Genomic DNA, 13,092 nt, shown 5'->3' with positions numbered 1-13,092 from the left:
TTTTTGGTGGCTACCACATAAGATAGGCAAAGTAGTAGCCTGGAGCACTTTCTGACCTTTAACTGCCATATTAGTATCTATAATGGGAATTGAAAGGCCATTTAGGTTGAATATCACCCCAACAAAGCAATCTGAACAATTATGGTTATCTAATAAAGCCACAGACCCTATAATCCCCTTGAGAAAGGGGGCAAGAGAAACGGCTCTGAAGATTAATCCCATTAAGCTGGTTTTTCCAACTTTGGCAGTTCTAACAAAGACAACAATCACATTTCCTGTTGTTTGAAAAACTGAAATAAGGACTGTATGAACTAAATATCTGATTCAAGTTATTTCTAAGTCTGTACTTCAGAATGCCAGTAGTCAGTTTTTCGTATTATTCAGAATTATCAACCATTGAACCCAATTTTTGAACCTGTAGTACCAAAGTCTGTTTTAGTAGCACTTCTCTTGTTGCATTGACATTTTGTTTTAAGAAGTTTCATCTGAGATACATAGTAAAACTACCTCCTATTCTGTGAGGACATGAAAGAACCTAGGAAAACAGAACAAAAAAGATTTTTTTTCATAATTTTCTGAGCTGCCAAATATTTGTTTGAGTCCTGTCCCTCTCTTAATATATCCTACCTTTGAATGCAGCAGCTTTATCTATAATACACCACCATAGTGGCACTAGTAGCACTGGTTTTGCTACCTCATCAGCATGAGTTATACCTGTGCCAAGTGAAAGTGCCCAGTCTTCCAGAAGAAATAAAGATGGTCAGCTGCTTATCAGTAATTAGAGACTATTTTTGCTCCACTGCACTCCATGCTCTTAGCCATTTTCTTTATATGTATACATGGATGAATAGACAAATGAGATTTTTCTCTTTTTTTTTTCTTTCTTTTTTCTTTATCTTTTTTCTTTTTTTTTTTTTTTTTTCCCATTTGGGTTCTCTAGGTACACTTTATTCAGGCTCCTTGTACTTCTCAGCTAGATGGGATGGATTTTGGACAGAGACCCCCATTGTGAAACAACTCCAGGAATTCTTCTGAGTCTAAAGCACCTGCAGCTGAGTTCCCTGTCTTGGTTCTCAGGACATTCACATGCTAATTGAGCAAGTGGACATGCAAGCACAGCTCTCCACAGTTCTTAAGGTAACTGATTTGTACTTCCATCTTTTCCACATGTTTTTGGAAACTGTCCAGTACATAGCATGATTTGTGGCTTGTGAGGTTCTAATAGCCTACACAGCTTCAGGCATTTGCTATTACAAAGATTTATTACTCCTAAAGAGGTCTGCAATATTGCTGTCTTCAAGCCTACCTGCAACAGTACACTTGCTCTTCTTCTGCTCATATACTGCCATAAGCACTGGAGGAATGGGAGTCAGAGCAGACTATCCAGCTTTTTACAGAATTTTTTACTTTATCCAAAACCCATATTAATTTTCACTGAATGGACCATGAAGATATGGATTTTTTTTTTTTTTTTTTTTGTCTGTGAACCACCATTCAGTTCTTCCAGAATGTTGGCATTCTGCAGATTTGATAGAAATATCAGGAAGATATTAACATGCAGGAACAGAGCTGACTACATTTACAACTACAGCTGCCTCAGATCACATTGTGGGATGTTCCCTCCAGCATTGCTGACATTTTTAAAGCTCCCGAGAATGTAAGAAGTGTAAGATCAAGTTCAAATAAAACAGGTCACCAGGGACGTCACACAGTATCATCTAACTTATTCAGTACTCCCCGTTTTGGCAAGTCATCAAACAGATATAGATATGCACTTGTTCTACCCAAGGGCTATTTCCTTAGTGTTCAAGCTTGGGAGAAGGAAGCTCCATTGTCTAAAGATTAGATCCAAAAGAACGGGAAGCATGAAAATAGGCAGGATCTGGTAAGGAGCAAGGTCAGGCACCAATGCAGGAACAGGACCCAGCACAGGAGTCAGAGTAGAAAGTGGAATAAACACTAATATTAGAGCAGATGCATGAACTAAGGTGTAAGAACTACTGCAGGCAACCAGGTCAGGAGCAGGGAAGACTTGCTCAAGATAAAAGCTTGAGAGTCAGATAAAAATGGGGGGAAAAAAAAGAAATCAAACCAAACCCAATCTACCAGTATAAGCCACAGCTAAGTTTTTAATAGCGGTGTGCTGCAGCCCAGACTCTGGTTAAACACCCTCAGGAGTTTCCACCAATTCCCCTGTCAGTATCTGTCCAGTGTGATTGCCTTAGTAACCATCCTGCTCAGAGTTCAATTGCAGTTCATATTCTGTGAGATTTAACTTTAGAAAAATCTGGTGCTCTAACACTCTTGAAGAGAAATGAAAGGGAAAAAAAAAAGAGCATGTTTCTGCATGTCCTTGCAAGCACATTATACCAAGACTTAAACCAACCTCAAATAGCTTAGAGGAGTTCCTGTGTCTAGTTATCACTTGTAGGGCTTTCTGAGTAAACAGGGGCTCCTTTTGCTGGTTTCATCATAGATTCACCTTTAGCAGCACTGTAATTTTCAGAAGCGCAAAAGGAATTATGTTTTATGTACAATGTCGTACAATAAAATAATTTCTAGTTCTTAATGGCAGTGTGATTAATTCAGCTACAAGACGCCACTGTTATTTTAAAGCATAAATCACCAAGTTACAAGAAAATCCATGGTTACTGCAGGTTCAAGGTCAAATAGGCAATGAAATTCAGACTAATCTTGAAACTGCTGTGAGCCTGTCAGCATGTACCCCTACTTTAGCAGTGCAGAACCACCTCACTTTTATGGGTTTGGAATGCAGACTGAGAGCTGGCTAACAGCACTGTAGTGAGAGAGCAGGAGTGGAACACCTCAGAATCAACTAAGAGTGATGCACACAAGACTTAAAGTAATCAGGTCTTTCCAGAGTTTCTATGTCTGAGGCTAGAGGCACAGTTGCACTCACATCAAATTTTACACTAGAGGAAATCCTTTTGCAGTCACCACAGCTAAACACCTCTCATTAGGTCTATCTCGTCGCTAATGAGGCCAGCAGGATAGGAGTGAAAGCTTTCATTCTCAATAGTAACTTGAAAACTTGTATGGTGATCAGTAAGGACTGATCCAGCTCCTAAATCTATGAGGAATCTCAAAGAAAAATCAGCCAACAGGTCAGAGTTAAAGTTTGTATGGCATGATGAATCTGTTTTTCCAGATGATAACATACTGATTTTATAAGCAGCTGTTCTCTTAACTAGAGGTCTCAATAATGTTGATGTTTACATTGGCACAAGTAATTTTTTTTTTTATTTTTACTTTCACAATTGTTTATGAAATAGGAATTTTATTTCTACCAGCCTCCAATCTAGGAAATATGCTTCATAACTGGATACATGGTTTTAAAAGAAAGTATACTCATACAAAACCAGTTTCCCTGCTAGAAAGGCTTTTTACCTGACACAAGCTTCAGACTTGATCTTGCTAAATCCCTGGACTAAAATCCCTTGGATGATCAACATACCTAATTACTATGGCTGTGTTTTAGACAGCAATCAGAACAGTTTGTAACCAATCAAGCAATTTCTTCCTCTTTCTAGTTTTATTAATATCAACTGAGAAATGAGCCAACAATAAATTAATATACGCAAATATATGCTGAATTTACTATTTGCTTTACCCACTCTCCTTTCTGAAATCGATAGATTTATATCAGAGATGAATTCTGGCCACCTTGCTTTTCAGAAATCACTTTGATGAATAAAAAAGACATCAAATGTGTTTAATTCCTTTGTTTTTCCAGATATGTTGGTGGGACCTTCTTTTTGTAACACAAATATGGGTAAATTTTTGCACCTAATTAAACTCTCTTTTCATGGTGCAAAAAATTATCCCTAAGGCAAAATATGCTTAATGTTGACAGCACTTAACTTGCTTTTTCCCCCCTTCTTACTTACATCTTCTGAATGTATGGTAAAAATCCCAAACTCAAGAGCATACCAAATTTTGTTTTCATGATATTTAATATTGGTGGGATGGTATGATTTTAAACACCATTAAGTAATAGATCAGAGAGAATAAAAATATTTTCCATCCCCCTCAAGCTTTTAACCTTTAGGGCTTCCTTGAGGGGAAAATTATTCAAATGCCAAACTCACAATTATGCATTCACTATGCAGAAAAGATGGCCAAGCGTTTACACAGAGAAACTATGCAATACATTAAAGTTACATTAAGGTCCTTAGTTTTCCTGTTCACTAATTTCCCTTCTTGTAATTCCCACGGACATACTCAAAGACTTTGCCAGGCCAGCAATCACACTATCTTCCCCAAAGGCACATTCATCAGCACACTAAGCTTCCAAGCCATCAGTAATGTGGCTGCCCTATAGATTCAGTGTGAAATGTAAGGAGAAGACTGATAAGTAATCAACAAGCACAGAAAAACACAGGATTAGCAGTCAGCTCTCCATTAAAAGAGAGGTTAGGATGCACTCTGCCTGATGATGTAAAGAGGATTTATTTTTTCCATTTTTAAAGGAAGAGGTGATAGGAAACCTTACTAGAAATAAAAATAATCTGCTGCATGGAAAGCTTAAACACGTTGGGGTGGGGGAGTGGTGAGTAACAGCCAGATGAAAAAAAAATGTTTCTATTTCTCAGCAGAGGAAAGGCTTTTCTTTGAGCCCCCCTGGAGGGCTCAGACTCCCCTTTGGTCTTGGCTACTACAGCAATAACTCTATCCTGTTTTACCCTAACCCACACACCAGCTATATGAGTGTGTATAGCCTTTGACAGTTAAATGCATGTGGAAAACACAAATAGAATAAAACAATGCTGACCTAAACAGGATACTTTACCATTGCATTAAAAATATGCATTGAGGCACTGTACAAGGAATGAGCATAACTGAAATGTTCACACTGAAAACTTCACATCAGAAGATACAGAAATGGTTGCAATACAGTTGACTTTGTTGCTAAGTACCATTTTCAACGAATAGAGTAAATGAAAAGTTTCCTACAGTACTGCTTTTCAATGAGAACTCTGCCCTTAACTGCCGGTTCCCTTTTCTCTCCAGCAGTTAGTACTTTAAAATTAATAAACTTCAAGGCTATATGGTTCTTTATTACCCTGAGTAAATATTAAGGGCTTTATTGTCAGGCAGAAAGAATATGAAACCATCAAACCACACCACTGTGGCTTATCTTCAAAAGCAGCAAGTAACTCAAAATGTATAATTTGGCTAGTATTTGTTCATATTTTTCTTTCTTGCTTGCTTACAAATACAAAACTGTCTCTCATGTTCTATGATACTAAGAAACAGGCAGATCTGAAAACATTATACACAGGATAAAATAAAGAAGAGTAATATTTTAAGATTAGATTTTTTAAGATTAGATTTTCACCTAACGTGAAAAATTTCATATAGTAATCTTTGCCCCAGAAAAGTCTTTTGCTCATGCACAAATGAATGTGTTGATCAATTGTAAAACAAGTGTAATTTCTCTGCATGAAGGTTATACCGTAAAAGATATTTCGTCTATATCTGAATTACTAGTGTATCACTTAGCACCTCCCTAGTGTCTAGACCATATGGCTTCAATTGACAGCTGATGAAACCAGTAATTATCCTCCTGCATTAGTCACTGGTTATATTGTTGCTTAGATTCTTGATGGCAGAAGGAGAAACAAGCTCCCTGTAATGGCCTTGACAATGCATGCTAAAATTGAGCAGAAACCAAAACCTTATCCTAGCTGGTATTATAGCTGGCCCAGAGGTAGAAAAACATACGTCTATGTCAACATGGCTGCAAAAAACTAAACTGCAGTCCAAAATTATTGTTCACTTTTTTATGAAAAATGGAATCACATTTATTCATGCAAATGTCCAGAAGAATCTTATGTCAGGGAGATTTATACATGGAATTCTCTCTCTCTGTTAACAGAGAAGATATCTGTGCTATCAACTAATGGCATATCATGAAAATTGAATTACTTTCGTCATCGATAACGTAGCTCGGATATAGCCAAAACTAGGAAACCATAATATATGGGATTTTATAGTCTCTGGCTTGAGAACTTCCTGCCACCCAACACACACATTTTACAAACAGCAAACAGAGGTAATGAGATCCTGTATTACCAGAAATAATACAAAACTCCTGTGAATCAATGTTGAAAATTAGACATCAAATCTATGAACTGTAAAGCCACAGTCCAGGGCCCCTCTATGAAAATAATCCTTGTTGTCAATGTAAGAATACATATGTGGATTTACTGTGAAAGTCCTAAAATAGGTAAACAGGGTCTGTGTAAGCAACTCTACATTCTACTCCTACTCATCAATATCAAAGATATGATTAGATAGTATATGGTAATTAAGTTCCAGTTCCAGTTTCCTAATCCAGTACCAATTTATTTTAACAATAACAATGAAACATTGTATATTTACATATTTGTAAACATAAAGTATTTTAAAATAGCTGCTTCTATTTGTTAAAACAAAGCACTCAAGTTAATTCAAGTCTGTTCAACTCAAGCCTGCTTTTTTAATGTTTGCTGTCAAGTTCCCAATGAGCCTACATCTTTTATATGTACACCATCCTTTACGATAAAATGAGGGTTGCACTGCATTATGAGAGACCTAGACTCACAAAGAGGCTAAGATAAAAACAGTCACAAATAGACATCATAACAGAAAATTGATCATACTGTTAAACTGGTCAACTGAGACAGACCAGGTACATTGAGCCTATTTCCTCCAACATCTGGAAGTGGAAGGATAAGGAGTATGAAATGGGGTGGGGTTAGAGGATCTTCTAAAACTCCCTCCTTACTTCCTCTTTTCAGTTCAGTTTCATGTGGTTCATAGTTTCAGGATTCCCTCACATGGAAGTTGCAGCCTCATTGTTAATCAGTACTGAAAGTCACAACAGAATCTATCCTAGCCTATACAAATCTGGATTTGTACTGTATCTTTCTTAGTTTATTAAACTTTCAGCTTGCATAGTTTCATGTGGCTGGGAGTTCCTCATTGCATAACAGATGGAACAACCTCTACTCAAAATACTTCGCTGTCTCCTCTGACAAAGAGTGCTGAGTAAGTTTTGCAGACTTCTAACAGAAAGAAAAATAAGCACTTTCTAAAAACTATAGTACAGTCTTCATAAAAATTATAAAGAAAAGTTTACAGGCATTTCTACATGGAAGTTATTTTTGAAAAAAAGGAAACTGAAATATTTGAAAGCATGTAATGACCTTGCTGCTGGGATCATTGAACCTTACCTACAGATTTGGACACATTGCCTTGTTCCTAGCAGGAAACTCACACAAAAACTGAAACCATGCTTTCTACAAATTCTCTCTAGAGGACACCAATATACCTACATGATGCCACTGCCCTGTGAACAAGATAGGATAGCTGGAAGCTGCTAGGGCCTATCTGTAGTTAAGCAAGCCTTGAAAGATAGACAGACTTACGGTTTTCTCTAAAAATTACCACCTCAGTTGCTCAAAGTTGATCACGAAAGCATTCTAGAGAACAAATAGCAACATTGTGCAGACAGTCTAACTGATTTTATTTGGCCTTGAAGCCCTTTATTGCTTTAAAGCAATATATAAGCAACTTCTGTCAGTTTTTTTAAAAAATACCAGTTTTTGAGACAGGTATTCACCAAGTGATCCCCTGGTAAATGGCAGGCTTTTTAATGCTGATTACTGCATTAGCAAGACCAAACACTCAGGGGGCTAAGAAAAATAGCTCAGCCTCCATAGACCTTTCAGATGTGCATCTCTGGCCAAAATTTCTAATAAGCTTTTCTTACTAGCAGTAATCTAGTCATTGATTTTATGACACAGATCTCTTCATTCAACCTGGTGTGAGATCACCTCCTACTTTCCCATATGTCACAAATTAAAATAGCCAAACACTCTTTGCAAGTACATTTTAGCAAAAAACTTCTTTCAAGACAATTCTGCATGTTTCTTTCCATGACATCTACTGAGAACTATCACTTCAGTTTTTCCTTTCTAAATGAAGTACATTCTTCCCTTCTACCTCAACAGCATTACTGGAAATCACATTTTGTTTTGCACACTTTTTTTTTTTAAAGTAATATTTTCATTTATTTGCATTAACTACAAGTGCTGCTGTGCATACATTGAGTCCATTCAAAGTTGTGCATCAAACACCTTGTTCACTTTGCTGACAAAAATGTAGCAATGTAACAGTGATCAAATAGTATCAAAAATAGAAAGTTTCTAACAGATCCCAAATAATCTACTCCTTTGTTATGCTCAGACTCATAATTATTGCCTGATGTTCTCTTCAGTAAGCTCTGACTTATTTTCACTTCTTTTGGCTGATAGAGGGCAGTTTGAAACTTAGAGTATTGTCCCCAACACAATCAGCTAGGTTCTTAAATAAATTCTAAGGTAGTGTCTTTGTGGCATAGATGCTCGAACAAGGAGGCTTGATCAAAACTCATCTGAATTTTGGAAGCTTTCAAATGAGACCTCAAAATTGCAGCTAAGGTAAATCCAGTCCGGGGTTATCCAATCCTTTGTACACATTTGCAGATAATAAAGCCCAACATGGATTTTCTAACAAGTCCTGTCTATGATGTAGCTCGTTTCCACACTGTTTTGGAAATTCTAACTACATTTGAACACATAACACAAGACACACTGGTTAACATAAGCTTATGCTATAGCAGGATGGGAAATGGACTCTCCTGGAATAGTTTTTTCTGGTTAGTAACAATCCTGCATAACTGTATAACAGTTACCTTCCTTCTTAGCACTACTGCACTGAATACAATTTGTCTAGAATAGTCTGTATTCATTTACATTATACTACAAGCTCTTATTTTCATATTGTATTTTTGGATTGCAGACAAGTCATTTGGCCCAAGACCTCTGATGGCCAGATTGACAAAACCTGTAACTTCTCCTAACTCTACTGTCTTGTACAAAAAAAATATTAGGAACCATATGGAATTAACAAACACCCACAATGGATTATTTTGTTCTTCTCTTTTAAATGAAAAAAAAAAAAAAAAAAATTCTAAGGTTCATTTACTGGAGAACATATATTGTCTGCACACACAGTACTGAGAAGGAAGAAGCCACAATACATAGAACTGAGCAAGTTAGGTTCATGAATAAGTCAGAACATCACTGTTGAATCTGGGTGGGCAGAAAATTTATGCTTAATATTTCAGTATCTTCCTCTCTCACCCATTAATTAAGTTGAATTAGTTTCTAAGTTCAGATTGTGTGTTTTTTTTCTGTAAATAATTAATTTACTTTTATTGACTATGCTCAGTAAAGAATATTTCATAGAAGGAATTTTTAATTTTAGGAGAAGGGTGGCAAAATTAAATAACATTTGAAATTGTAAATCATGACACATTATGTCTCGTAAAGGTTTAATGGGACATGTCTTTCATTTTTTCTAGAGATACTTAAATAATAAGGCCAGTAACAATGAGGTTTTTTTCAATTTAAAAGACCATGTGAAACTTAGAAAAATGCTTCAAATTTTTTCTACAGCAAAATGGTTCTGATTTTATGTACAGGCTACTAAGAAGGAAGAAGGTCTGGAGAAAATTTCATACTTGTAATATTCACTACCAATAGCATTTCTCAAGAGAAGAGAAGGAATGTTTTGTCATTTATTGAGAGTGACAGAAGTTTTTTTTATCTTGTGTTAACTTTAATATTTACTATGTCATAAGTACCTGAGAATTTGCTGAGTGGATGTGTGAAGACAAGAACTTAGACTCAATAAATGATTGTACCAGAAGTTCAGGACTTCATTCAGTCTTCTGTGCATTTAATTATTTGGCCTTCTGGGTGGAACCTAAAATGTAGTGTTTTGTGACAAACACTCTCCAAACAGAATTTCTGAAAATTTTTTAATGTGCCAGGACTGGACAGAAAACACTTTTTGACTGAGAAAGGAGCCACTAGACTGCTAGCCTGGTTGATGGAGCCATGCATAATGGAATATGCTGTGGGGGAGACTCTTCGCCTATGCACACAGCGTACATAGCCCTGAGTCAGAGGGTCAAAACACATAATACTCTGGACATAATTTTATAAATTTATGTAAAACCCAGACCCCAGTTCAGTCTTACTTTTAAATGATGCTGAAAGTAAAAGCAGAAGATCCAGATCACTTATTTGAAAAGCTGATGAGATTCCTAAATACTAGAAAATATGTTCAGCCACCAGACTATGAGGATTTCTCATTGACCAGCAGGACATACAATCCTTTCTCTTCCAGGAAGAAGATGTTATGTTTTGCAATCTTTTAGATTCTTTCTGTGTTTTACATTGACTAGCAATGGAATAGCTACAGAAGGAGATCAGGATGTTCTTCTTTGCAAAAAAGGACCACTGAATTTGAATAATTTAGTTTTACATTGAATCAATCTATAGATGCAAGATTGCAGTTTACACTAAAGATGAGATAAAGGAAAGGTGTCAGTCACTCATGCCCAAAATTTACGTTATGATATTTTTCATAAATAAAGTGTTTAAATTAATATTTTAAATGGCTCTTTTAATTTTTAAAATTAATTTAAAAGGGCTAAATAGTTTGAAAATTTGAAGTTCCATGACAGATTATATCAAACACTTAATTGACCTAAACAGTTATGTAAATTTCATTTACAAATTCTGATTTGGCTTGACCTGAACTGATTTTTCCAAGTTTTTGGTTCAGTGACCAAACATTTAAAAAAAAAAAAAAAAACAACAAAACCAAAACCAAAAACAACACACCAAAACAAAACAACAAAAAACCCCCCAACAACCAGACACCTATTGTTCTCCTAGCTCTAGCGGAGATTTTCTATAGTTTTTGTTTGCTGGGATGCAGTAGGAGATAATACATATTAATTCTCAGACTCCAAACTCATAGCCACTATCATTTTATTTTCATCATACTGAGTGCTATCCTGACAAAATTTAATGCCTCAGTGACTAATGGAAACAAGAAGTGTTAAGTCGACAACATTTTTTTAAGACTGAGGCCTTTAAGTAAAAGATTAGTAGGGGTTAAGAGAATGTCATATTAAAATATGCATATATAACATGTTTCAAAATGAACTTAAAAAATGGAAGCCATCATAGTTCATTGCTTTTGTCTAAAGATATGCTATTTTGTAAGGAAAAGATCAGCATTAAAGCAGGATGAGAGCACTTGTAAGGTCTCTGCAGTTAAATTTAAAAACTCATTTTACTGACCACAAAGTACATGACTGATGAAACATTATTATTTTGACTTTTTGTATAATTATCTCTTTGTCTCCTATCTCTTCTAGTCACTCCCACCCCTTCAAATCACCCACAAAATGAATTTTCAATATAATCTCTTCCAGCATAAATAAACAAAAATCTCCTAGTAGCAATTCGTTTTGTTTAGAGTTTTACACAGTGTCTAATTTATCCTTGTTTCACCAGCAAGGACATCTGCTTCTGTGCAGAGTCGCATTCCATAAAAAGGTCCACTTTGTTGCTAGTTCTTCCTTTGGGGTATGGCAGAGATCCAGGGATAGTTATGTTCTCTTGTTGAAACAGCTAACTCCCACAAACAGCACTGTAAGCACAGTGATTTCTCAGCAATTCCTTGAGGTTTTGCCTTTGTTCCCAGACTATCTTAAGAAGTATCTCCTCTTCACCTTTACAGGCTGCCTTTTATTATACCAAAATATTCCCAAAGTAACTTGAATAGTACTTCCCTACCTCTTAGATTACATTTCTGATGTTAAGATTATACCATTGTTACCATCAGAAACTATGCTACTCTAGCCCACAGTCAGACTAGCAAACTCAGCAGACGTCATGCAGACTGATAAACCTGATGATCAATTTGGCTTCCATCTGGAGTTGGCCTTTTTTATCACACCACCCTTCATCTATGTATATCTGCGGTAACTAATGACTCCAACACACGGGAACAGAGTGCTACCTTCTGCTGTATGGCAGAAGGCAAAATAATGATGATACTACATAAGGTTAATTTCAGCTGTGCTCAATACAGAATTTTTGCTTTATCTACCTAGGTTCACACATTTTGAACCTTATATGTAGACTTGCAAGCACCATTCGTGTTCATTTTTCACTAACTGTGGATGTTAACTTGAAGGTGCTACAGAGACATGCTAAGGAAAATTATCATTTCCATCCATCTGGGACTCTGCCCTGGTCCGACTAAAGAGGGATGAAACTGTGAACTGTGTATCTCCATTTAAGGCTTGCTGCAGATTCCACAGGAGAAAAATGAAGTATTTCCACTGAATATCCTGGATGTATAGCCTAATCCAACCTGATCTACTGTTTCTAAGAGCCATCAGTTTCACTCTTCAAGATATCCATTTCTCCCTTCTTATTATACACTGAAATTAATTCAAAAGTAAATTAACAAAGTGCAGCAGCGATGTTTTGAAGTGATGCCAAATATGAAGCAGTGTAAATTTAACAGTTTTCATTAACACAAGAATATTCACTAAACATTTTTCTACACTACAATAAAAATTCTATGCAACAAGATTAAATCCATCCTGACAGTGACCCACAAATAACCTGTTTCTATAGTCCCTTTGCTATTCAGCCAGGCCTCCTGGTGGTGCAGAGCCATCGTTCATTAATTTTACTGATTGCATAATGAGAAAAAGTCATGCAGCTTTGAATATTAAAAGCTGTAGGTCGATTAATCACCATTTTGAAAATAAAGAGAGATAAAAATACAATGAAATGTGAGAACCAACAGGAAATCTGTATCTACTGAAGGAGAAATGGAATTTCACCTACTGATTCACAGAGTATCATGTACTTGACTCAGTAAGTGGGCTAAGAAAGGAGATAATTATTTTTACTGGTTTTGAAACAGCATTTAAAAAAGGAGATGTTTATCAGTTTTGGAGCCGATGCCTACAGCTGCAAGGAAACACATCTAGAAAGATTGTCTTGTTATAAAAGGTACTTAAATCCTTGAAAGCGCTCTCCAAATACAGTACAGCATTCAGACCCTCCACAAGCTCCAGTCAGTCACATCATTTATTTTGCTAATATTTTTGCATTCTCTGGACCATGCACAAAAGGCGAAAAGCATTAATTGTCATCATCATTC

At 36.2% G+C, this 13,092-nt stretch overlaps 2 long non-coding RNA genes across 7 annotated transcripts in view; one reads left to right on the top strand and one right to left on the bottom strand.

Annotated features, from left to right (window-relative positions):
- The window catches only part of LOC110361765 (uncharacterized), a 106,744-nt gene that overhangs the window by 23,318 nt on the left and 70,334 nt on the right, over window positions 1-13,092 (top strand). For all 6 annotated transcript variants that reach the window (XR_010470215.1, XR_010470214.1, XR_010470213.1 and 3 more), the window contains one exon: window positions 941-1,137. This is a non-coding gene — a long non-coding RNA (uncharacterized LOC110361765). The remainder of the gene's footprint in view (window positions 1-940; window positions 1,138-13,092) is intronic.
- Window positions 1-13,092, bottom strand: part of LOC110361764 (uncharacterized) — a 91,958-nt gene that overhangs the window by 55,538 nt on the left and 23,328 nt on the right. The window lies entirely within an intron of this gene.

The sequence above is a fragment of the Columba livia genome, chromosome 2 (assembly GCF_036013475.1).
Source record: "Columba livia isolate bColLiv1 breed racing homer chromosome 2, bColLiv1.pat.W.v2, whole genome shotgun sequence".
In the NCBI taxonomy this organism is placed as follows: Eukaryota; Metazoa; Chordata; class Aves; order Columbiformes; family Columbidae; genus Columba; species Columba livia.
Note: the sequence above shows the minus strand (reverse complement) of the source record. Positions and strands in the feature narration are given on the sequence as shown.